Source organism: Pristis pectinata, chromosome X, assembly GCF_009764475.1.
Source record: "Pristis pectinata isolate sPriPec2 chromosome X, sPriPec2.1.pri, whole genome shotgun sequence".
NCBI classification, from domain to species: Eukaryota; Metazoa; Chordata; class Chondrichthyes; order Rhinopristiformes; family Pristidae; genus Pristis; species Pristis pectinata.
In genome coordinates, this window is record NC_067450.1 from 11,424,971 (window position 1) to 11,452,081 (window position 27,111).

Here is a 27,111-nt window from a genome sequence, read left to right on the forward strand (position 1 = left end):
TCCCGCATCTGCAGTCTCTTCTGTCTCCTGTGTACCCAAGCAGCACGGTAGGGTAATGGTTAGCGTGACGCTATTACAGCGCCAGCGACCCGGGTTCAATTCCCGCCGCTATCGGTAAGGAGTTTGTACGTTCTCCCCGTGTCTGCGTGGGTTTCCTCCGGGTGCTCCCGTTTCCTCCCACATTCCAAAGGCGTACAGGTTAGGAGCTGTGGGCATGCTATGTTGGCGCTGGAAGCGTGGCGACACTTGCGGGCTGCCCCCAGAATATTCTCAGTAACGCAAAAAGATGCATTTCACTGTGTGTTTCGATGTACATGTGACTAGTAAATAAATATCAATATCATATCACTAAATCTTATTCTCCCCACATTCCATCAACTACCCCCTAGATTCTACCACTCACTAGGGACAATTTACAGCGGTGAATTAACCCTACCGACCTTCAAATCTTTGGGATGTGGGAGGAAACCGGAGCACCCGGGGGGAAACCCACACGGTCACAGGGAGGACGCGCAAACTCTACACAGACAGCACTGCGGAGGCTGGGATTGAACCTGGGTCTCTGGAGCTGCAAGGCAGTGGCTCTACCCACTGCGCCACCGTGCACCCTAAGAGTTAAGAGGTGTACTCAGAGGTACACAACCTCAGTTCTGCTCTCTTAGTCTGGTTTTGTTTAGTTTGTGGTCAACAGTGAGTAGCAAGATGTGATGGTGGTGAACTTAACAATAGTGGAATGAAAGTTGTCTAAGTATTGTTGGGTCCAGGCATAGACTGCTTCATTTTCTCAGGTGTTGTGAACGGGGCAAGACACTGCAATTATCAATGAACATCCCCACTTCTGAGATTATAATTGAGTGAAGATAATTGATGAAGCAACCAAAGATGGTTGAGCTGAGGAGACTCCTGGGGCTGAAACGGGGCATTAATCTCAGCCAACTTTCTGATTGCTATAGCCACTGTAAAGTGCCTGTGCATGGATGCTAAATTAGACTGCTCTTCTCTGTGACGTCCTTCACAGTCAATTATCCTGTTGACTTGAACTGTCAAATGATAAGTGATCACTTGGTGAAGTGCCAGGGGAGTGACATGCTCACAGCATCTAGGACTTCAGAAGAGGAGAAACTTAGCTGTGGAAGTAGGTGATTATAAAAGGAATTCTCGAGAAACAGGATTCGAAGGGTTAAAACCCATCAGAAAATCCAGCTCCATTTTCCCTCCTCCGCCCCAGCCAATCTCAATAGTGTAACAGGAAAATGAAAGAAGATTGCCCTGTTGATAATATGCATCACCTCTATTAACCCCCGTGTTACAGGGCACATTTCAGACTAATTCTTCTTCTGGAGTGTCTAAAATGACCCTTTTTCAAAATCTGAACACAATTGCTGAACTGCATACGAGCCAACATGTCTGGATTTCTGATTTGCAAAAGCAAGGAATGACTGCATTTCTATAGCACAGTATGCAACCTCAGGATGCCCCATTGTGCTCGAAGTCAAAGGAGTGTAGTGGTAAGTGTAGCCACCCTTGTCAGAAGTGTGCCAGTAAGTTTGTGCACAGAAAGGTCGAAAACCACAGTTATGATAATAATCAAAACAGAGGATGCTGGAAACACTCAGCAGGTCAGGCAGCATCTGTGGAGAGAGAAACAGAGTTAATGTTTCAGAATAGTCTTCAACTTGAAACATTATCTCTGTTTCTCTCAGCACAGATGCTGCCTGACCTGCTGAGTGTCTCCAACATTTTCTGTTTTTGTGTCAGATTTCCAGCATCTGCAGTTTTTTGTATCTTCATGATAATAACAGATAGGCTGTTTTAGTGATATACATTGAGGGAAAATTTCTTTGCTGTTTATTGAAGTGGTGACCTGAGATAGGATCTATGTTTATGCCTCATTCAAAAGGTTGCACCTCCAGTACTGAAGTGTCAGCTTGAATGATGTACTACCAAAGTGAATAAGCTCACATTTTGCTTCTTTATACTTCAGTTGCCACCATTTTGCTCACTTAATCTGTTTTTATCCCTTTGCAGATACTTTGTGTCCTTTCCCTCGCAATTTATTTTCCACCTGTGTTTATGTCACAAGCTTGCTTGGTTACATTACACTTGATCCCTTCATCTAAGTCATTAATTGACTGTGGATTGTAAATAGTGGAGGTCACTGAATTCCATTGTTTCTGATCTTTGAGCTGCCCTACAAATTAGTTTGCCAATTTGAAAATGATCTGTTTGCCCCTGCTGTAATACAAACAGAAGGTGCTGGAAGCACTCAGCAGGTCAGGCAGCATCTGTGGAGAGAGAAACAGAGCTAACATTTTCAGGTCTGGGAAACTTCACCCCCAGTCTCTGCATCATGTCTGTTAACCAACGAGTCATAAGCCATTACTTTGTGCACCTCTTATGTGGCACCTTATCAAATGTCTTCTTGGAAATCGAAATAAAATACATCTGCTGACTCCCTTTTACCTATCCTGCCAGGGTCCACACTAAATTCGAGACGTGGGGCGTCCCTTTCATAAACTCGTGTTGAATATGCCAAATCATGTTATAATTTTCTAGGTGCTCTTGCATTCCTTCCTCAATATGGATTCCAGTATTTTCTCAACAGCTGATGTTAGGCTAAACTAGCCTGAAGTCTCCTGTTTTCTTTTTCCTCTTTTCTGGAATAGTAGTGTTACTTTTGATGTTTTCCAATCTGCTGGGACCTTTCCAGAATCCAGGGAGTTTTGGGAGATGACAATCATTGCATCCACTATCTCTCCACTCTGACCTGTCTGTCCCTGTTCTCGCACACTGTTCCAGCAAAGCCCAGTGCAAACTTAAGGAGCAGCATTTTATCTTCTGCCTGGGCACGTTACAGTCCCCAGGACTTAACCCTGACTGAAGCAATTCCAGCCTTTGAATCTCATCTTTCCAACATTAAGGTCTTCATTCTCTCCTCTTTTCTGCTGATAATTTCACATATTTATTCCATTTATACCCCCTCAAGAGTGACCTTCTGATATTTGCTAATGCCTTTAGCACTGTTTTCACCCAGCTCCAACAACCCCCTTTTGTCATTTAATGCACTCAATGTCAGCAAGACCAAGGAATTGATCGTGGACTTCAGGAAGGGGAAGTCGGGAGAACACGCACCAGTCCTCATTGAGGGGTCAGCGGTGGAAAGGGTGAGCAGCTTCAAGTTCCTGGGCATCAACATCTCAGAGGGTCTATCCTGGGCCCAACACATTGATGCAATCATGAAGAAGGCACGCCAGCTGCTCTACTTCGTTAGGAGTTTGAGGAGATTCGTTACGTCACCAAAGACTCTTGCAAATTTCTATATGGTTATGTACGGTGGAGAGCATTCTGACTGGTTGCATCACAGCCTGGTCTGGAGGCTCCAATGCACAAGATTGCAAGAGGATGCAGAGGGTTGTAGACTCAACCAGCTCCATCACGGGCACAACCCTCCCCGCTATTGATGACATCTTCAAAAGGCAGTGCCTCAAGAAGGTGGCATCCATCACTAAGGACCCTCACCATCTGGGACACGCCCTCTTCTCGTTACTATTGAATGACAGGTTTTTTAACAGTCAGAAGTTATTAGATATGCAATTATGTGAATTTACTAAAATGGATTAACTCCAATAACCAAGTTATCAGAAGTAACTTTATTCTGCATGATGTCAGATTTGATTTTCACATCAGTCAAGATGCCAGGAACTAGTTCTCCTCTTTGAAGCATCAGTTAGGCAATACATGTTGGATGATACATGAACAATTACCCAGAAAATGGTTCTGTTTTTAAATGCGCATTTGTATTTTTGGACTGTCTTGGTTCACAATTCCGTGGTCAGTAGCTTCTAAATCAACAAGCGATTATGCAACTTTCCTTCTCTGAGTGCCCGCTTTCATCTCCTTCTACTTAAACACATCAGCTGTGATTAACACGCATTCATTCCCCTCTCTTAGATGGCATCGAGAGCATCTGTGTCAGCTGGACAACCTTGCTTTCCACCCTCTGCAACTTAGAACACACTTGTTTTCTCATTTTTTCCAGTTCTGATGAAAGGTGTCTGACCTGAAACATAAACTCTGTTTCTCTCTCCATAGATGCTGCCTGACCTGCTAAGTATCTCCAGCACTTTCTGTTTTTTTATACAATATCTTGCATGCTGTTTCCATTTCTTCTATTCAGTTTTGATTGTATCTAAGACGACTATGGGTTCTCTGAGGAAAAGGGGACTATCTCTACTTTAATATACAAAGCTTGTATTTGCAAGACTTGAACTGCACCAGAAACACATCCTAAAGAATAATTCTTGTAGACTGGTGCAAATCTTAACTATTTTTAATAAGTATTACAGCTAGAATATTCACTCATCCATGTCATTCCTTATCTCCATAATCAGTCTTCCTCCCATCACTCCCTCCAGCTCTATAAGGTATACTTCATCCTCCAGTTCTGACCTTTTGACCATTTCCTTATCAGCCTTTGACTATCAAGCTCCCCAAACCTCTCTATCTCTCCACCTCTCTTTCCCACATCTCATCAACCCACAACCCACGTTAACTGATTAACTGACATTTAAACAAGATAGAGCATAATAGGAGAGAGGGAAGGTACAAAATACTGTGCTTCTGATTTAGCCTTTACTAACACACAGAGCTTCCTCAAACGTTAATGAAAGTTAAGACACAATAAACACTGACAAGATGAAAAAGATATTTCTTTCTTTGTCAATATTTTTATTAATTTCAAATAAAAGTACAAAATGCATGAAACAAAGGAAAAAAAGAAAATATTACAAAATAGATTGTATTGAATCACACAAGAAATCACAATGCTTCATATTGATAAACAAAAAAAAAATCAATTGATATTGACAAGTTGGAATAATTTTATTATATAAAATAATCTAACCCCACTACCAAAGCCAAAGCTGTTTAATAACATCCTAAAGACATCGTAGTATTGGCCAATATCTGTACATTTAGCACCAAATCGGTGGTTTTGAAAGTAGTTCAAAAAAGGTCCCCATAATATTTGAAAGGTCAGAATAGATCCAGAAATAGAGCAACGGATCTTCCCTAAATTTAGATATGACATAACATCCCGTAACCACTGAGCATGAGTACGAGGAATAGTTTCCTTCCATTTAAGCAACACAGCCCTCCTGGCTATAAGAGAAATGAAGGCCGATATGTGTAAGTCGGAAGTCTCCAGAATTATATCTTTTTCTCCAACAATCCCGAATAATGCAGTTAAAGGATTTGGCTTAAAATTTATTTTAAAAAGTACGGAAAAAGTTTGAAATACCTCTATCCAGAATTTTTCCAAACTCGGACATGACCAAAACATATGGATTAAGGAAGCCCCTCCATTATTGCATTTGTCACAATAAGGAGATATATCTGAATAGAAACACGATAACTTGTCTTTGGACAGGTGGACTCTATGGACCACTTTAAATTGAAGGAGGGAGTGAAATTCTAGAAATTTGGAGACTGAGATGTTCTAAAAAAGACTGGCCAAACTAAAGTTTGGAGGCACAAGAGACCACAGACGCTGGAATCTAGAGCAAGAAACAATCTGCTGAAGGAACTCAGCGGGTCGAGCAGCATCTGTGGAAGGAAAGGGAACTAAGGTTTGTTTGGTCACTGAATTTTAAAATGCTTATCGAGGATGGAACAATGAAACCAAATCTTATGTTACCTTGCTGATCAGTAAATGTTTGATATCTGATGTGTCAGCCCCGCTTTAGAAAGGAAAACAGAACCAATTTCAGTGGAAGTTTGTGATATGTTTCTGGAGACTGTGGAGAAGGTGCAGAAGAGCTTCGCCAGGATGCTGCCTGGATTAGAGGGTATGAACCATAAGGAGAGGTTGGACAAACTTGGGTAGCTCTCCCTGGAGCGTTGGAGGCTGAGGGGAGACCTGATAGAGATTTTTAAAATTATGAGAGTCATAGATAGGGTAGACAGTCAGAATCTTTTCCCCAGGGTAGAAATGTCAAACACCAGAGGACACGCTTTTAAGGTGAGAGGGGGGAAGTATAAAGGGGACGTGAGGGGCAAGTTTTTTACACAGAGAGTGGTAGGTGCCTGGAATGTGTTACTGGGGGTAGCAGTGGAAGCAGGCAGTTTGGTGGAGTTTAAGAGGCCTTTAGACAGACACATGTATATGAAGGAAATGGAGCGAGATGGATGATACACAGGAGGAGGACATTTAGTATAAGTCGGCATCAGGATCGGCACAACATCATGGGCCCAATGGCCTGTCCAGTGCTGTGCTGTTCTATGTTCTGTGTATGTTCTATGTATAACAAGTGAAATAGAATCATCTCAGGTAACAAGTGCTGACAACCAAGACAAAATGAGTAAACTGACATATTGCTCTCCATACAAATAAAGAAGGCTACTGGAGGATGGACACTTCTATTCATGGCTGATTCAACTATCGGAAACAAAGTACGCAGGACACCAGTCACCCTGGAATTGCATTTACTGAGAAGGTCTTGACCTGCTTTTAGAAACCTCTGTAAACCAGTACACCAGGCTACATAGAGGCACGAGAGACTGCAGAGGCAGGAATCTGGAGCAACAAAACAATCTGCTGGAGGAACTCAGCAGGTCGAGCAGCATCCGTGGGGGGGAAAGGAATTATTGACACTTTGGGTTGACCTGATGCAGGGTTTTGACCTGAAATTTCGACAATTCCTTTCTCGCCACAGATGCTGTTTGACCCACAGAGTTCCTCCAGCAGTTTGCTTGTTCTACCAGGCTACATGGTGTGTTGTATTTTGGATTTTGTTGAGAATTTAAAACGATGGAAAACCTTATGTTGACTTGTGAGGTCAAAAGAATGGCTGACTGGTTGTCAATAGGTAATGTGAAAAAAGAGTCGTTTTAAAGTGTGGAAATCAGGGATGGAAACACAGTCAAAGTCAAAGTCGAGTTTATTGTCACATGCACAAGTCCATGTGTGCACAGGTGCAGTGAAAACTTACTTGCAGCAGCATCACAGGAACAGCATCAGATAAGCAGCATTCACAAGAAAAACATAAATTAAACATACATTATACACAATTTTTACAAATAGAACATAAATCGAACAAAAAAAATACAAAGTCCATTATTTTAGTGCAAAGTGTTGCTAAACTGTAGTGATTAAGGTTGTGCAGGTTGGTTCAAGAACAGAATGGTTGAAGGGAAGTAGCTGTTCCTGAACCTGGTGGTGTGGGGACTTCAGGCTTCTGTACCTCCTGCCCAATGGTAACTGCGAGAAGATGGCACGGCCCGGATGGTGGGGACCTTTGGTGATGGATGTTGCCTTCTTGAGGCAGCGCCTCCTGTAGATACTACCGATGGTGGGGAGGGATGTGCCCGTGATGTATTGGGCAGAGTCCACTACTCTCTACAGCTTCTTACCTTCCTGTGCATTTGAATTGCCGTACCAGACAATGATGTAACCAGTCAGGACACTTTCAACAGTACGTCTGCAGAAGTTTGTTAGAGTGTTCGGTGATAAGCCGAACCTCCTTAACCTCCTAAGAAAGTAAAGACGCTGGCGTGCCTTCCTTGTGGTTGTATCTGTGTGCTGGGGCAGGACAGATTATTCGATATGTTAATGCCCAGGAATTTAAGGCTGCTGTTTTTCTCCACTGCCATCAAGGACACCTTCAAGAGGCGGTGCCTCAAGACAGCGGCATCCGTCACTAAGGACCCTCACCACCCGGGACATGCACTCTTCACATTACTACCATCGGGGAGGAGGAACAGAAGCCTGAAGACCCACACTCGATGTTTCAGGAACACCTTCTTCCCCTCCACCATCAGATTTCTGAACGGTCCATGAACCCATGAACACTACCTCGTTATTCCTGTTTTTTGCACTATTTATTTATTTTTGTAACTTTTCTATGTCTTGCACTGTTCTGCTGCTGCAAAACAACACATTTCACGACGTGTGTCAGTGACAATAAACCTGATTCTGGTTCACCAATGTAGACTGGTGCAAAACAAAAGCAACATGGAATGTAGGTGAGCAAGTCAGGGTGATGCAGCAGTTTGGCACCTCAGGGACTTTGTTTTATTTCGTTATCAGAATGCGGGCATCAATGGCAAGGCTGTCATTTACCGCCTATCCCTAACTGCCCTTGAGAAGGTCGGGGGTGAACCGGCAACTTGAACCGCTGCAGTCCTTCTGGTGAATCTCTGGAATTTTCTCCAGAAGCCTCGTGGCCTGTGTATCTCTCTTTCCTCCTTTAAGTTATTCCTCAAAAAATCTCTTCTTTCAGTCACTTAGTGGAATATTTCTGGCCTGGTGTTGAATGTTGTTTGATAACTGTCTCATAAAATTTGTTAGGACATTTTACCACTTTAAGAATGCTTTAAAAATGCAAGTTTTCATTATGCAAGGAAGCTAAAAGCATTGACCTAGAAACTCAATTGCATAGTGTACACTTGTAATCTAAAATTGCCACCATATAGCTTGTATAATATATAATGCAACATCCAATTGTGCAGATCCATGTGCATGATGCATACATGCATGAAGCATGTAGAGCAGGAGACATTGATACTTTTCCAGAGAAATTATTTTGCATATATGCAATTAATTCTCAGGCATGCTGATGAAAGCAGGTCTGAATAACAGGGGCAAGGGCTGCACCTGTGCTTTGTAAAGGGATCGTCAATAACTTGCAGATTTGTTTGGACTCATTTGCCGATGAACTCAGTGTTGAAGCTTTGACGTCACAGAGCTGGATCACTCATTTGGTTTCAGTAACAGTGGTATCAGAGCTCCCTCAGCGACAGCCCTTCATCGGGTCTGGGAAGCATCTCCTCCTCACACGCGATTGCCAATAAGGACTGGTAATGTTTGCTGACCTCCCAGCAATGCTGTTGAAGGGATTCAAAAATCAATGCTGCAATCGGTCTGTTAACAGCAAAGCGATTTATTTCAGAGCTCAACCTAACTGATGCATCAGGAAAATGACCCAGAATGTTTCCCGGGTCCCGATGCAGGGTTTCGACCTGAAACGTCGACAATTCCTCTGCCCCCCACAGATGCTGCCCGACCCGCTGAGTTCCTGCTGCAGACTGTTTGTTGCTCCAGATTCCAGCGTCTGCAGTGTCTCGTGTCTCCAGAATGTTTTCTGGCCGGTTCTACTTGACCTACAGGGTCATGGCAATATAAACCGTTACGGTGCTTAGCATACGCAATGTTATCAGGAGACTGACATCCAGCTGCTGTGTCCTGTTCGTTCAGCAGTTGCCACTCACAAGATCACAATACATTTTATTGCAAAACAAGCAGATCACGTTGTCCTCTCGAAACCTGCCTAACTTTATTAACCTGCCCTAATTATATTAACCTGTCTCATTGTTCCTCTTGCAGTCCTGAACCTGCCTGATTATATTATTCCCCTCTTACAAACACTCCCCCATCCGTGAGTGATAATGAACAAGGAGCAACCCTAATCCCCACAGCAGCACAATTCCATGCTGCCATCCCTCTGTTGCTGATCATATCGATGAGATTTTTGCCTAATCTGCCAAGAAGTTACAGCGTGCTGTAAAAGACGGCTGATGGTTGTTGCACAGTGGGGGCTCCTGTGAGCTAGCACTGCCCACAGCAACTGGGATGTTGGTATTGAAGACTCCACTGTTGGCCGGTTGGCAGTGGGACATTTATTAAATGGCGGGTGCTGCTGTGGTTGGAGGGAGAGGGAGAGGGAGAGGGAGGGAGGAGGGAAAGGGGAGATGAGAAAAGAGGAGTCTTCAATACCAAAATTCCAAACAAACTCATCTCCAAGCTCCGAGACCTGGGACTCAACATGTCCCTCTGCAACTGGATCCTTGACTTCCTGACCAACAGACCGCAATCAGTGAGGATAGGCAGCAACACCTCCAGCACGATTATTCTCAACACTGGTGCCCCACAAGGCTGTGTCCTCAGCTCTCTACTCTACTCCCTGTACACTCATGACTGTGTGGCCAGATTCTGCTCTAACTCCATCTACAAGTTTGCAGATGATACCACCGTAATGGGCCATATCTCAAATAATGATGAATCAGAGTGTAGGAAGGAGATAGAGAGCTTAGTGACATGGTGTCATGACAACAACCTTTCCCTCAATGTCAACAAAACAAAGGAGCTGGTCATTGACTTCAGGAAGTGGGGCGGAGCACACGCTCCTGTCTGTATCAGTGGTGCTGAGGTGGAGATGGTTGAGAGCTTCAAGATCCCAGGTGTAAACATCACCAACAATTTGTCTTGGTCTAGCCATATGGACGCCATGGCCAAGAAAGCTCGCCAATGCCTCTACTTCCTCAGAAGGCTAAGGAAATTTGTCATGTCCCCGATGACCCTCACCAATTTTTATAGGTACTCCATAGAAGGCATGCTATCTGGATGCATCAGGCTTGGTACGGCAACTGCTCTGCCCGGGACTGCAAGAAATTGCAGAGGGTTGTAGACACAGCTCAGTCCATCACAAAAACAAGCCTCCCCTCCATGGACTCTGCCTACACTTCCCGCTGCCTCAGGAAAGCAGCCAGCATAATCAAGGACCCCACCCACCCCGGACATTCTCTCTTCTCCCCTCTCTCATCAAGCAGAAGATACAAAACCCTGAAAGCACGTACCACCAGGCTCAAGGACAGCTTCTATCCCACTGTTATAAGACTATTGAATGGTTCCGTAGTACGATAAGATGGACTCTTGACCTCACAATCTACCTCATTATGGCCTTGCACCTTATTGTCTGCCTGCACTCACTTTGTAACTGTAACACTATATTCTGCTTTCTGTTTTTCTTTTTTGTACGACCCCGATATACTTATGGGTGTAACGATCTCTCTGGATGGCACGCAAACAAAAGCTTTTCACTGTATCTTGGTACATGTGACAATAATAAACCAATAACCAAGGAAGAGGAGAGTGGGAAGATGGAGAAGGAACAAGGTTGCCAACACTCACACATTGGACTCCCCCTGACCATACCCAAATATAATATCAATGAAGAACATCCATTTTCCTATAAATCTTCCCAACCCAGAAACTTGACCTATCAGGATCGAATCCTGGGCTTATCCTGAATGGAATGATTCTGGGATTACCCTGGAGCCATCCAATGGACGTGCACGGCCAAGGTTTTGCGATCCATAGTGAGCTGCCCACCTCTGAATGAAATGAAACCTCCCTAACTTCTTCCTGGTGAGGCGAAAGAAATCCCATCTTCAATAGGCACCACCCATTTGACTTTGAAATACAATGTTGGCAAGCCTAATTGGAGAGTCAAAGCTGAGAACGATCAGTAGATGGGGGTGGATGGGTGGGGGTTGTTGGGGGTTGTTGGGGGTGGGGGCACTGAAGGATAGAAGGAGCCTGACCTGGAGTGGGTTCTAAATTCAGCACTGCACTGGTTAAACCTTCTTGTCCCGGGTACGTCCAATGACGGCCACTTCCGGGCCAACGCAGACTAATTTCCCCAGCAGAGCTCCAAAAGGAAGGCTCACACAGGGCGTGACATCATTTGATCGACATCTGATATGGAAGTCACATCAGACCCACGAGTGCAACCCATGCTGGGAAGCGATTGGTTCAATTTCTGGAGGGAATTGAAATGACTCCTGAAAAGGTTGTTATTTTGCTTCCTCCCAGAAAGAGGACATTTTCCACTTTGTATCACTGAGATAATAATTCAGTCCATAGTGAAACCATATGCAGGTAGTTCTGCTATAACACGTTTCCATACTGTGAATGCAATTGATGGATTAGGAAACACTATTTGCGTTACACAGGCAACTTTCGTTGTAGCACGATCGGGATATGTGCTTTGAAGGCAACTACAGCTTGTTTTGCTATAACGTGACTTTCTATAATGCGAAGTTTCTTATTAGTATTGGTATTCGTTTATTATTGTCACCTGTACCGAAATACAGTGAAAAACTTTTGTTTGCGTGCCATCCAGAGAGATCATTCCGTACATAAGTACATCGAGGTAATAAAAAGAAAACAGAATGCAGAATATAGTGTTACAGTTACAGTGAAAGTGCAGGGCAGGTCGATGAATACAGTGCAAGGGCCATAACAAGGTAGATTGGGAGATCAGGAGTTCATCTTTTAGCTCATGAGAGGTCTGTTCAATAGTCTGACAACAGCGAGATATAAGCCGTCCTTGACCCTGGTGGTACGTGCTCTCAGGCTTTTGTATCTTCTGCTCGATGGGAGGGGGGAGAAGAGAGTATGTCCGGGCTGGGAGGGGTCCTTGATTATGTTGGTTGCTTTCCCAAGGCAGTGGGAAACGCAGACAGAGTCTGTGGAGGGGAGGCTGGTTTCCATGACGTGCTGAGCTATGTCCACAACTCTCTGCAGTTTCTTGCTGTCTCGGGCAGAGCAGTTGCCGTACCAAACCGTGATGCATCCGAATAGGAGGCTCTCTATAGTAAGTAAGTGAGTAGGGTGTGAGATGTGTTGTTGGTAGATGTGATCTGTTACTACTTCCAATGACTCCTGGAACCCCAAGAGAGCAGGGTCTCCCTTGGTTATCTATTCTTCCATTGGGACCTCCGGGTTGGCATCAGTGTAGTGGGGTGGCTGGTGCTATGCTTGTGTGACTGCTGCTGTTGTCATTGTCATCCATACTCCACCAGTACACAGCAACCTCCCTGCGGTGGTTAGATTTGGGGGGAGTGGGCAACCCTGCCTCACTCCGGACTTGATGGGCGAGCTATCTGCTTCCCACCCATCGATTTGAACGACACTACGGATGTCTGTGTAGAGCAGTTGGATCCGATTCTTGATTCCTTCTCTGAAGGTCATCTTGGAGATCACAAAGTTTATTTTTGAAATAACAAAAAAGCAGTGGATAGATTCAGTGGCCACCCCCACTGGCGTGACATCAGTTAGCAGTGGTTAGCTCATTTGGTGCACAGGGCTCCTGAAATCACTTACACTTAACAGGAGTTAATGGGTAAAACACCACTCTTGGTTCCTTCTAAGCTCACAAATATTTGCATGAGGTACTCCTGTGAATATCACCCACTAACATCAGCAGACAAACTTGCTTGGATCCCTTGCGCAGTTCCATATTAGTGCATCCGTTCCTGTGCTTGTAAATTTCTAGGTCATTGTCTGTTAAAACTTTGCATTAGTGTCTGTTATACGAAATCCGAGGAACGTTTTATTTTGAAAAGGCAGGCGTGAAATATCATCTATGCAGCACTCCCTCCCTGTATTATTGGAAACTAGTGCAAGATAAATGGGCAGCCAGTCACCCAATGATGTTTAACAGTAATAAATGCAAATTTGTGCACTCAGGTGGGAATAACATTGACCTGGATTACAAGATGAGTGGTCACAGCCTGGAGGAAGGAAGCAAGTGATAAATGATGGATTCTACTGGCCATTTTTCTTTGCAGCATCTGCTGTGTGAGATGGTGACAGTCAAACCAGAGTGTTAGAGGTTGTTGGCCAAGGTTGCAGTATTCACTCTGCCCGATTCATTTGTGAGACTCAACATGTAAAGTTCAAAGTCAAAGTCGATGTTGAGTTTATTGTCATCTGCATATGTATGCACAGGTGCAATGAAAAACTTACTTGCAGCAGCATCACAGGCCTCTCACCTGGACTCACCTCTCCCCTGCCAGTGTGTGCTCCCCCCCCCCCCCCCCCCCCATCTTCTTATTCTGGTTTCTGCCCTCTTCCTTTCCAGTCCTGATGAAGGGTTTCGACCTGAAACGTCGACTGTTTATTTCCCTCCATGGATGCTGCCTGACCTGCTGAGTTCCTCCAGCACTTTGTGAGTGTTGCATCAGATAAGCAGCATTTGTAAAGCATAAGCAAAGTTGTATTAAGATTGAATCACTTTGCCACTAACTTTGAAGATATGGGGGCACTCAGTCAGTGTATAGCCATCATGGTTTTTAATCTGTCCACCAGATCCCCTCACAACCTCTCTGTTCCAAGGAGGACAACCCCAGCTTCTTCAGTCTATCCACAGAACTAAAGTTCCATATCCCTGGAATCATGAGGGGGTGGCGGAGGCAGAGACTCTCACATTTAAGAAGTATCTAGATGAGCACTTGAATCACCAAGGCAGAGAAGGTTTTGGACCAAGTGCTGGTAAATGGGATTAGTATAGACGAGTACTTGGTGGCTGACATGGACATGATGGGCCCAAGGTCCTGTCCCTGCAGTGTATGACTAGGATTCTATGACTGTATGTCATGCACACGGCAGTGCCTGAATCAAATGCTCAATATAGTGCAATGTATGCTGCCCGTTGTTATTTGCAGTTCACAAATGACCTTCTGCTCAAAACGGGCTGCATCGTGCTTAAAAACAATCATTACCTGATTGAATTTCTTGGTCCACTTATTTCATCACAACTGTCAATTTGTTTGATCTCTTTCCTATATCTGCGTTAAGAGGGTCATGACTTAAGATGTCAATCAGCTTGCTTTAAATTTGAGTCTTTGTTGGTAACTGGTGATTGCTTAGCAGAATTTAATCTGTGGCTTGCCTGTGGAAACTAGAGAAAACTGTCAGCTTTTCTAAACAGCTCTCATCTATTATATAAAGTAATTTAGCCAACATATCATCATTGCAGAGGCTGGTTCTCCAAGTAACACCTGAATTTTCAAAACTCCAAACTGAAAAGAAATTGGTTACTAATTCTGGATCTCTTCTTTTCAGAACAAGGAAACTGATTTGCCCTCAACATATTTTTTTTAAATTACAAGACACCTCTATCAAATGCTGTTAATACACAATCTTTGCCATACTTCCAGTATTTTATAGAATTAAATTTGTTATAGCATTGCTTAAAGATCACTGTGTGTGAGCTGTTGTCTAATATGTGGTAACAAGATACATGGTACCACTATAAAGTTGTGCAGAAACCTTTGTCCTAGATAGACAACTCAAATCCGTCTGGAAGGTATAAACGAATATCGAATGAGTCCAGTGTTTGGTTACGTGCCAGGGGTTTACAAGGAAGGTAGACCCTGAGGTGTGGAGAAGGGTTGGTGATTTTAAGTTGTGCGGTGCTGTTCTAGAGTGATCAGAAGTGTGGGTTATTTGGGCCAGGATCAGAAGGGGCCATTGTCAGGTAAGGATTGGGAAGTCAGGCTAGGGTAACAAAGCAAGAGTTGTTATTGGAGATGGACCCAAGGGAGATGCGTGTAAATGAGGACCCAGCTGTGGCCGATTGCTAGCACTAGACTCCCTGGACTGTGATCTGTTCAACCAAGCCCCTTTAAATACCACTGAAGCAGGCCTCCCAGTGCTGTGAAAGCCCATTCTTTTCACAGCACAGTGGCCCAGCTGGTAGAGCCGCTGCCTCACAGCTCCAGTGACCTGGGTTCGATCCCAACCTCCGGTGCCGTCTGTGTGGAGTTTGCACGTTCTCTAGACATTGGATGTGCATGTGTGGATGAAAGTCCCAGAAGTAAGCTCCTATGGGTTGCATGCCATTTAACACCACTCCCGTGCCCTGTTCCTTCCTGCATTAGTGCATCAGGCATACTTGAGCCTCATGCAACTTGTTGTATGTTCATGATTTCACATCATCTTTAATTTTTCTTTGAAATTGAGAAAGTGGCATCACCTGGACCAATTTTCCTCTCTCCCACTGCTCAGACTATTTTGTGCCCAGGTCCATAAACAGTTTTCAATTCCATGAGGTTCAAATTCAACTAATTGCTCCTTATGACAGCACTTAATCAAATGGATCCTATTGTGCATCTGTAGCCATTCCCTGTCTACTAGTGAATTACCTGTTCAGTCTGTAGGTTTGTCAGACATTATCTATCCCTTCACCATGCTGCTTAGTGTAGCGGTTAGCATAATGCTTTACAGCGCCAGCGACCCAGGTTCAATTCCGACCACTGTCTGTAAGGAGTTTGTACGTTCTCCCCGTGTCTGCGTGGGTTTCCTCCGGGTGCTCAGGTTTCCTCCCACATTCCAAAGACGTACAGGTTAGGAAGTTGTGGGCATGCTATTTGGCGCCGGAAGTGTGGCGACACTTGCGGGCTGCCCCCAGAACACTCTACACAAAGGATGCATTTCACTGTGTGTTTCGATGTACATGTGACTAATAAAGATATCTTATCTTTCTCTGATCAATGGAACATTTTCAAGGTAGTTAATCACTCAATCACAGATTCAAGTAATTTCCCAACAGCAAGCTAAGGGGTCCATCGTTCCTTGGCTTCCATCTCTCACATTTAAATAAAGGAAATGACATGCACAATTTTCCAGTCTAAAAGAATAGATTCCAGAGTGAGGGAACTTTGGAAGATTATAGTTAGGGCATCTGCAATGTTCTCACCTGCTTCAATTAAAATCCTGGGATGGAACCCATCTAGTCCTGAGCATTTGTCACACTTCAGAACTGTTATTTTCTTCATTATAGTTACATTGCTGGTGTTGTTTTTGGTGAACCCATGTCTCTAATTCAATATAAGTTCCTTTGGGGTGTCAGGGATGTTATCCACATATTCTACAGTAAATACTGATACAGAGTAATTATCCAGTATGTCTGCCATTTTGTTGTTTTTATTTATAATATTGGCATTATTAGTTTTTGAAATACTCTGTTTCCTAAGATAATTGTAGAAAAGTTTTAAGGTTCATCTCAATAACCCTTTCAGGTTTTTTCCATACTACCTCTTTATAGCTCTTACATCAGCTTTGTCACTGTTATGTTCTCACATTGTTCATCTGCTAACTAAATCCAGTTCATCTGTCAGCGATAAATTTGATTTGAATGTTGAGATGTTTTCACTAGTGGGAGAGTCATGCACAAGGGGACACAGTTCCAAAATAAGGGGCTGGTCATTTAGAACTGAGGTGTGTAGAAACTTCTTCGCTCAGAGGGTGACGAATCTCTGGAACTCTGCCCCCGAGGATGGGGGGAGGCCAGATCATTGGGTATATTTAAGGTGGGGATAGATAAGTGTTTGAACGATTGGGGAATTGAGGGTGATGGGGAACTGGCACAAAAGGGGAGTTGAGACTGGCATAGATCAGCCATGATCATGTGGAATGATGGGGGCAGGATTGAGGGGCCTGGGGGTCTACTCCTGCTCCCGTGTCCTTGTGTTCTTTTGTTTGATTCAAAATTATTATTTAAAACAACTTTTTTCACATGAGCTCTACTCTCAAAACAAATGGCCCAGGAAAGGATCAGATTTATGACTTTGATGTTATTATTACCATGCTTGAAGTTTCAGGAGTAAATGGTCTTCATTTTTCCAGACAGTGTCACTGACAGCTTGGTTGAGTTGTCATATAATGAAGCATAACAGAAATAAATCAATTGGACGATCTTAGTATCTCTGCACGCAAGTTACAATTTTACGTCATGCTCCAGCTCTAAGTATAGATTTCTATTAAGCGGCTGGTGATTGCTCAGAACAAATGAATTCAACTTCTTTCTCATGTTTCCATCAAGGCATGTGGATTGCATAGACTGACAGGGCCACATTTAGTGATTGACTGCATCCAGAGAGGTTTCCTTGAGTGACAAAGAGAACAGGGGGGAAGTGAGTGAGAAATCAGTGCTGTGACACTCTAAACAGATGGATACAAATAATGTAATGAGTTAAAAGTCAATTAAATTGTACCACTTTTCTGCAGGAGAGATCACCAAAGTACTACATGCTGTGTTAATGTTGAGTGATCTTGACATTTTTAAATGGTAGCATTAATATGCAATGCAAAAGGAATTAGAAATGCAGCAACTAATATCACTCAGGAGATGTAAATGTGTCCCTGTGGTTAGATGCTGTGGAGCGAGGAACAAATTTCCTTGAAGACTTGGACATATTGCTTTGGGCCTTTCTCCCCCAATGTTGGTTCCATCCAGGGATGTAATTTTAACTGAGCCCTCAGTTTAGAATCTGTCAGTCTGATTTCTCTGTCATTTAGATGTGTTGAAGAAGGACGTAACAAATCCCTGAACAACATTTTGCATCGCATTAGACAGAATCTGCAGCACTGAACTAGACCATTTGGCTCAATAGGTTCATGCTGGTCTTTAATATCCCTGGATACAATCCATCTGCACTTCTTGTTTTATCCCCTCTAAGCTTGTCTGGTTTGTCAATGGTCTCCCCACTATTTTTGTTAACTGCCTTGATATCCTTCTAATGCCATGAGCTCCTTGCCAAAAAAAAACTGAGTCAAAGTAATTATCCATACTTCTGCCATTTTACTATCACTACCTACATTCATCAGTGGTGTTGTCACTGTCAAAATGTTTTTCTTTGTTATTTATGTGCCTGTAGAATACCTTGTTTCATTTTACTTTTAACTACCATCAATGGCACCTCTGTAAAATCCTCCAAATCCATTGGCAGGATAACCACATTGTTTGTGTGCCTGACACTGAAATCCCAAAACAGGCACTGCTGAGGTCAAGTATTAAAGAGAACTAATTTTTGTATCTGAGTGATGAATGCATTCACTACTAAACTCAGGGGATCCAGCTGGACTCAGACAGGTACAGCTCCCCCCAACATTGAAGAACATCTACGAGATGTCTTAGGAAGGCGACATCCATCATCAGGGACCCCCACCATCCGGGTGTTGCCCTCTTCTCAATGCTGCCATCAGGCAGGAGGTACAGGAGCCTGAAGACCCACACCTCAAGGTTCAACAACAGCTTCTTCCCCACTGCCGTCAGGTTCTTGAACCCACCTGAAAAACCCTAATTCTACCTCAGACTGTGTTTCTTTTATCTTTCTCAACTTGCACTAATGTCATTATGTTTATTCTGTTTATTTTGTCATGCAAGTTATGTCATTTAAGTTTATGTTAACTTATGTTTGTATGTTGATAATGTTCTGTGCTGCTGCTGCAAAAAACTGATTTTCATGGCACTTATATCCTGGGTATGTACGCCTATGACAATAAACTTGAACTTGAACTTGGCTTTGGTCTTTTTCAGAATCAGATTTATTATCACTGACATATAATGTGAAATTTGTTGTTTTGTGGCAGCAGTACAGAACAAAGACTTAAAAATCTATAAATTACAAAAGCAAACAGTGCAAAAGAAACAAGGTAGTGTTCCTGGGTTCATGGATCATTCAGAAATCTGATGGCGGAGGGGAAGAAGCTGTTCCTGAATCACTGAGTGTGGGTCTTCAGGCTCCTGTACCTCCTCCCCGATGGTAGTAACAAGAAGAGGGCATGTCCCGGATGGTGAGCGTTCTTAGTGACGGATGCCGCCTTCTTGATGCACAGCCTCTTGAAGATGTCCTCGATGGTTTAGTCTGGTGTTCATTGCCTTGTGCTGTGCTGACCTGAATGGGTTTAATCTGTGGCAGGACATGGCAGAGAAGTGAAACATGTTGTCACTCTTGTATTGTCATCTTTTATCTGGATCAGAACACAAATAAAAACAATAAATGAAATATTCCTGAAGAGTGGATTCCTTCTGATTACATTCAACTTAAAAATCTCAAGGGCCATCCGCACAATAGCTTCAACAACAAACAATAGCCTATTTAATATTCATGTCCTGTCAACATAATGTGTACTGTTGGTTTAACATGATGGTCAGCTCAATTAATCAAATGAAGGACCTTATGTTAAAGAGTCTTGAATGCACCTTTGATCCAGAAAGACAATACAAGCAACTCTACTGCATCGCACAAAGGATTGTCATAAATAAATATCAACTGTTCATGTAACAAGAAGATAGGCAAAGGATTAGTTTGAAGTAGAAGAAATCATTTAATAGGAGATTATGCTCGTGCTGAACCTGACTGCAATGGCTCACAGTGACAACCCTACCGTCTCCCCACAGAGAACCAAGTTGTTTCTCAGGTAAGTCCAACCTCATGGTCTCAGCAACCCTTTCTTGGCACTCTCTTCTGGCTTTGTGTAAAGGCATACTGTCTCAGCCTTGCTCTTTGCACTCTTCCCGTGAGCTTTCTTGTCCTGAGGTTCGTTGGTAGCATTATTTCAGAGTTTACTGTCTGTTCTATTGAATACACGTCCAGAAGATCTCCTTCAAGACTTTTTTAAATTTCAAAAATAAAGTTTATTCACAAAAAAATGTATACAAGAAATACAAAAACAGTGCTTGGCTTTCTTTATTCAGAGTGTCATTCAGCCTATGCATTCACACTGTTCAGTCTATACCTTTATGGTGTTAGCACATTCTATCTACAAGACACCATTGCTACCTGTGGCCTCTTTGGACAAAACACACTTCAATGTTTGAGAGGTTTTTACACAGGGCCCAGCCCCTCAATGTCGAGAGGCAGCAGAAGCCCAGACTGTGGTCCTTCCCCACAGAGCCTTTGTATTAGCTACACCGAGCTTCAGTGCGTCCCTCGGCACGTACTCCTGCGGCCTGGAATGTGCCAGTCAGCAGCATTCCCTCACGGACATCTCCTTACACTGGAGACCAACAAGTTTTGAGCAGACCAAAGTGGGTTTTTCAACGAGTTGATCGCCCTGCTATAGGAAAGATGTTATTAAACTAGAAAGAGTGCAGAAAAGATTTATCAGGATGTTGTCAGGACTTGAGGGGTTATAAGAAGAGGTTAGACAGTTTAGGACTTTATTCCTTGGAGCATAGGAGACTGAGGGGTGACTTTATAGAGGTATACAAAATCACGGGGGGCATAGATAAGGTGAATGCACTCAGTCTTTTTCCCAGGGTTGGGGAATCAAGAACTAGAGGGCACAGATTTAAGGTGAAAGGGGAGAGGTTTAATAGGAACCTGAAGGGCAACTTTTTATACAGAGGGTGGTCCGTATACGGAGTGAGCTGCCAGAGGAAATGGTTGAGGCAGGTACATTAACAACATTTAAAAGACACTCGGACGGGTACATGGATAGGAAAGGTTTAGAAGGTTATGGGCCAAACAGGTGCAAATGGGACTAGTTTAGATGAGGCATCTTGGTCAGCATAGACCAGTTGGGTTGGAGGGCCTGTTTCCTACTGTATGACTCTATGACTCTAAAACCAGATTGTGGAGGGGCCATTTTCCACTGCTCAAATTGATGCCCCAGTAACCACAGAGCGCATCTGATGACATGCATGGGGTGATGCTGTACCAGCCCGTGCTCTTGCTGTGGTGATGAAGAATTAAAAGGGGCAGTGGGTAAGTCGATCAAAGTGCTCCGTTTCCTCTTGATGTCAGAAAGAATAAGAGAAATGGATGAAACATTTAGTTCTGCTAAATGGCAGCAATATAATGGGGTTATTGGTATTGATATTGGTTTATTATTGTCGCTTGTACCGAGGTACAGTGAAAAATGTGTCTTGCATACCGTTCATACAGATCAATTCATTACACAGTGCAGATACATTGAGTTAGTACAGAGTGCATTGATGTATTACAGGTAAAAACAATGACAGAGTACAGAGTAAAGTGTCACAGCTACAGGGAAGTGCATTGCAGGTAGACAGTAAGGTGTAAGGTCACAACAAGGTAGATTGTGAGGTCAAGAGTCCATCTCATTGTATAAGGGAACCGTTCAATAGTCTTATCACAGTGGGGTAGAAGCTGTCCTTGATCCTGGTGGTACGTGCCCTCAGGCTCCTGTATCTTCTGCCTGATGGGAGAGGAGAGAAGAGAGAATGACCCGGGTGGGTGGGGTCTTTGATTATGCTGGCTGCTTCACCAAGACAATGAGAAGTAAAGACAGAGTCCATGGAGGGGAGGCTGGTTTCCGTGATGCGCTGGGCTGTGTCCACAACTCTCTGCAGTTTCTTGCAGTCCTGGGCAGAGCAGTTGCCATACCAAGCCGTGATGCATCCGGATAGGATGCTTTCTATGGTGCATCGATAAAAGTTGGTGAGTGTCAAAGGGGAGATGCCAAGTTTCTTTAGCCTCCTGAGGAAGTAGAGGCGCTGGTGAGCTTTCTTGGCCGTGGCGTCTATGTGGTTGGACCAGGACAGGCTATTGGTGATGTTCACTCCTAGGAGCTTGAAGCTCTCAACCCTCTTGACCTCAGCACCATTGATGCAGACAGGTGCATGTACACCGCCCCCTTTCCTGAAGTCAATGACCAGCTCTTTTGTTTTACTGACATTGAGGGAAAGGTTGTTGTCATGTCCGTCAGTGGATTTAAAAACCTGGTGCCAGCTGGAGGTCTCATTACAGGTGTAACCTCCTACACAACTGCAGTTGATTGAAGCAACATTTTTTTGGCACAGTGGAAAATAAAGTGGGTTAATAAGTGTCCAGAAACCATTAAACTGCCCTGAATAAATAGACCTCTTCAATAGGTCAATTTATTTATGCAGCATCTGTTCAATATTCATGTTTTGTCTCCTTTATAAACTCCTCAAGGTTAGGGATTAGTCTGCAGACAAATAAAATTGATTGCATAAAGTTCTTCTCAAATGAAGTGTGTCATTGGCTGTGGATACAAGGCAAAGTCCCACTCTCCCTTCCTGCTCACACAGGTAATCTACACTTCCTCCCGTTAATGGCAAAACAATGGAAGGAGTTAGCAATATTTCCAGCAGTCAATACCTACTCAGCTAGGATGTTCTTAGAGTCACAGAGTCATACAGCACGGAAACAGGCCCTTCGGCCCAACTCGTCCATGCCAACTGTGTTGCCCAGCGATCTAGTTTCATCTGCCCGCGTTTGTCCCATAGCCCTCTAAACCTCTCCTATCCATGGACTTATCTAGGTGGCTTTTAAATGTTGTTAATGTGCCCGCCTCAACCACTATTTCTGGCAGCTCATTCCAAATACGCACCACCCTTTGCATGAAGAAGCTGCCCCTGATGTCCCTTTTAAATCTCTCCCCTCTGATCTTAAACCTATGCCCTCTTGTTTTTAGCACCCCGTCCCTGGGAAAAAGACCGTGTGCTTTCACCCTGTCTATGCCCCTCATGATCTCATACACCTTTGTCAGGTCACCCCTCAATCTCCTACGTTCCAGGGAATAAAGTCCTAGTCTACACAACCTCTCCTTGTAACTCAGGCCCCCAAGTCCAGGCAACATCCTGGGAAATCTTTTCTGCGCTCTTTCTAATTTAATAACATCTTTTCTATAACAGGGTGACCAGAACTGTGCACAATATTCCAAGCTCGGCTTTACCAGCGTCTTATATAACTGCAACATAACTTCCCGGCTCTTATACTCAATGCCCTGACTGATGAAGGCCAATTCTTGTCAATCCTGAGTTCAGCTTCCATCAGAAGAGTGGCTCCAGAACTCATCACATCCTTGATCCAGGCGCAGGTGAAAGAACTGAAAGCCAGAGAAGAGGTGAGGGTAGTAGCTTCAACAGAAAGCGGCATTCAGATGAATACGCCACCAAGGAGCCCTACTAAAGCTGACACCAATGGGTGTAAAGGGAACATCTTTGGATGTGAACTGCAGTTATATCAGAAGCCAGCACAAATGCTCTGGATCTGTTCCTCGGGACAGAGACCTTGGCCCAAGCACATGCAGGCCTTTTATCAATGATTTCCTCTCTGTCGTAAGGTCAGAAGTTGTGACTGCTTTCACACTCTTCTGGTGCATGGCTCCATTCACACCTTCTCTGATAATGAAGCAAGGAAGCTTAGACTGACAAGTGAAAGGTAATCTTTGTGCCAGGTAGTAACTATCTCCAACAATACGAGCGCAGTTCTATCCTGCTGATCCGAACAATCTCGCCGTCGTTCTCAACCAGAATGTTCATTTGACCAGCTTGGCTATTGGAACAGACTGGAGGTGGTGTACCCTGTGATAACCCTGTAGCCCTTGACACCTCGAGATCTTTTCTTATCAGATCTGGGGGTGCAAATCAAGTGGACTTGTGGGCCCAGGATCCTGTCAATGGAGCAGTGTCTGGACCCATCCAGAAAAGTGGATTTGCACCCCCAGAGCATGGGAGGTCCTGTGGCAAATCACGAAGGTGAACTTCAACACCGTCCTTCTTCCTTATCGAGGAAGAATTACAAGAACAGCAAGATCCTGTGATATCCCATGTTCACCTTTAACTTATACACGACCCTGACTTGGATATATGTCACCATTGCTTCATCACTGGTGCATCATTGTCTTGGAATTCCTTCCCTTGTACCACTGGCACCACAACAACCACAATGAGTCAAATAGTGGGCCTACTCAAGGGCAATAGATTTGTCCATGACAACATCCTGAGACTATGAAATAAAACAAACTGTGGCTAGGTTAGGGAGGAAGACCACTATGTCACAATAGAGGTACTTGGTCTCCATGGGATCTTAGCAGAAGTGGAAAGAACTACTAAATCTCAACTTCTACACAAAAGACCACAGGTACTGCTTGGGAACTTACAGCATATAAAGAGTTAACTGTGGTTGTAATGAATATAAGACAGCTCAGTGGTGCTGCCCAGATGGCATCAATAACTGGCTGGGATTGCAAGGAGAAGTCTTGGCTTCTTGATGGCAATTGGGATGACGCACTTGTTCACCGTCGGTAGGTTTTATCATTTCGTAAATTACAAAGTCTCTCTCCCAGTGTGGAGATTGAGGTCTCACCAAAGTGATGCTTAAATTCCCAATGCATGTTCTCAACAGACAAGACCCTGCTCTGAGGTGCAAGCACATAAAATTATTCCTTAAATCCGACTCACAGCACAGCACAGGGACAGGCCCTTCGGCCCACCATGTCTGTGCTGAACACAATGCCGAATCAAACTAAATCCCTTCTGCCTACACACAGTCCATCTCCCTCCATTCCCTGCACATTCATGTGTCTATCTAACAGCGTCTTACACACCACTATCGTATCTGCCTCCACCATCACCCCGGCAGCACAGTCCAGGCACCCACCACTCTCTGTGTAAAAAACTTGCCCCACACATCTCCCTTAAACTTCCCCCCTCTCACCTGATAATAAATTAATGAGTAAAGGAAGAATTTGAATTTACCTAGTTTCTTTCCTGGGTTCAGGATACTGTAAGTGGGCAGTGCGTAAATCAGGGTGAGGTTAATGGTCATGTAAGAAAGAATGGGTTACTGGGAAATAAGGGTGGGAATGGGTCTGATGGCAATGCTCTGCAAGCCAGCATACACTTGATGGGCTGAATAGTCCATTGTAAGAGAATGGGAGGAGTGTGAGCACATCTGAAAGCACTTCACAGCCAATGAAACACGTTTTGAAATGTCGTCACTGTTGTAATTCAGAAAATGGGGCAGCCAATTTGTGCACATTAGGTCCTCTAAACAGTAGTGATAAAGTAAGATCTCTTTATTAGTCACTGAAACACACAGTGAAATGCATCTTTTGCGCAGAGTGTTCTGGGGGCAGCCCGCAAGTGTCACCACGCTTCCGGCGCCAACATAGCACGCCCACAACTTCCTAACCCGTACGTCTTTGAAATGTGGGAGGAAACTGGAGCACCCGGAGGAAACCCACTCAGTCACGGGGAAAACTTACAAGCTCCTTACAGACAGCGGCCGGAATTGAACCCGGGTCACTGGTGCTGTAAAACATTACGCTAACCGCTGCACTACCGTGATATACTTGACCAGGTCATCTCTCTGCTCCTGATCTCCCCAGTCCCTCCTACACCTACCCCGGCCCCCACCACCCTGTCTCTTCCCCCTCCCCCACCCACTCCATCTACCCACCACCCACACACCCCTCCCACTGGGTCTCCTCCCCCCCCACTGTTCCCACCTGCCCTCCCCACCTCCCTTATTTGGTTCCATGCCCCACATTCCTCTCCTGTCAGATCCCACCATCTGCAGCCCTCTGTCACCTCCACCTCTCACCTCCCAGCCTCTGTCACTGTCTCCACTCCCCCCTCCTCCATCTGTCCATCCCCCCTCCTCACCTGGATCCACCCATCACCTCCCAGCTCATGCCCCACCCCTTCCCCTCACCTCTTTACACTGACCATCTCCCCTCTATCTTTCAGACCAGGTGAAGGGTCTCGACTTGAAACATCGACTGTCCATTCCCCTCCACAGATGCTGCCTGACCCGCTGAGTTCCTCCAGCTTTGTGTATGTTGATCTAATTTGCCACGTTGGTTGAGAAGCTGATTGTCTTTTTTTTAAGTTCAATAACCAAGACTTCTCATTGCAATCCCAGCCAATTCCGGGTAAAAACTGATGTTGCCATTTCTTCTCTCCCCTCCTCACTTTACCCCAACTCCCCTGCATTTTGATGCCGTCAGCAACAAAATTTAAAACCCCTCGTTCATTATCACAGCATTACGATATCTTGAGGTACTCTTGGCAGTTGTCTTGAAGCATAAAAGCAAGGCTGAGACTGAAGTTAGGGTGCAGTTCATCACACACTGAGGGATCAGTACATGAGAAGAGACTTTGGGTCAATGATTTGAGACTCTTTACGTAGAGAGCAGTTCAAATGTGGAACTGGTTAGCACAGGGATTAGATCAGGCAGGTGGTATCGGTGCCTTTAAAGTAGGACATCAATAAACATCATGGTAACCATCTTTTGTGACTGCACCATCACAGCCAACTTGATCCAACTTGATAGGCAGGGTAGATAGAATCTTTTTCCCAGAGTAGAAATGTCAAATACTAAAGGGCATAGGTTTAAGGTGAGAGGGGGAAAGCTTAAAGGAGATGTGCGAGGCAAGTTTTTTACACAGAGATAGATATTTGGATAGATAGATATTTATTTATTAGTCGCAAGTATGTCGAAACACACAGTGAAATGTATCTTTTTGTGTTATTGAGAATGTTCTGGGGGCAGCCCGCCACTCTTCCTGTGCCAACATAGCATGCCCACAGCTCCTAACCTGTATGTCTTTGGAATGTGGGAGGAAACCGAAGCACCCGGAGGAAACCCACGCAGACACGGGGAGAATGTACAAGCTCCTTACAGACAGTGGCCAGAATTGAACCCGGGTCGCTGGCGCTGTAATAGCGTTACGCTAACCGCTACACTACTGCACCGTGGTCGGTGCCTGGAACGGGTTGCCAGGGGAGGTGGTGGAAGCAGTTATAATAGAAGCATTTAAGAGGCATTTGGACAGACACATGAACAGGCAGAGAATGGAGGGATACGGACCGTGCGCAGGCAGATGGGATTACTTTAAATTGGCGTCATGGTCGGCAGAGACAAGGTGGGCCGAATGGCCTATTCCTGTGCTGTACAGTTCTGTGTTCTAAGATACGCCGTTA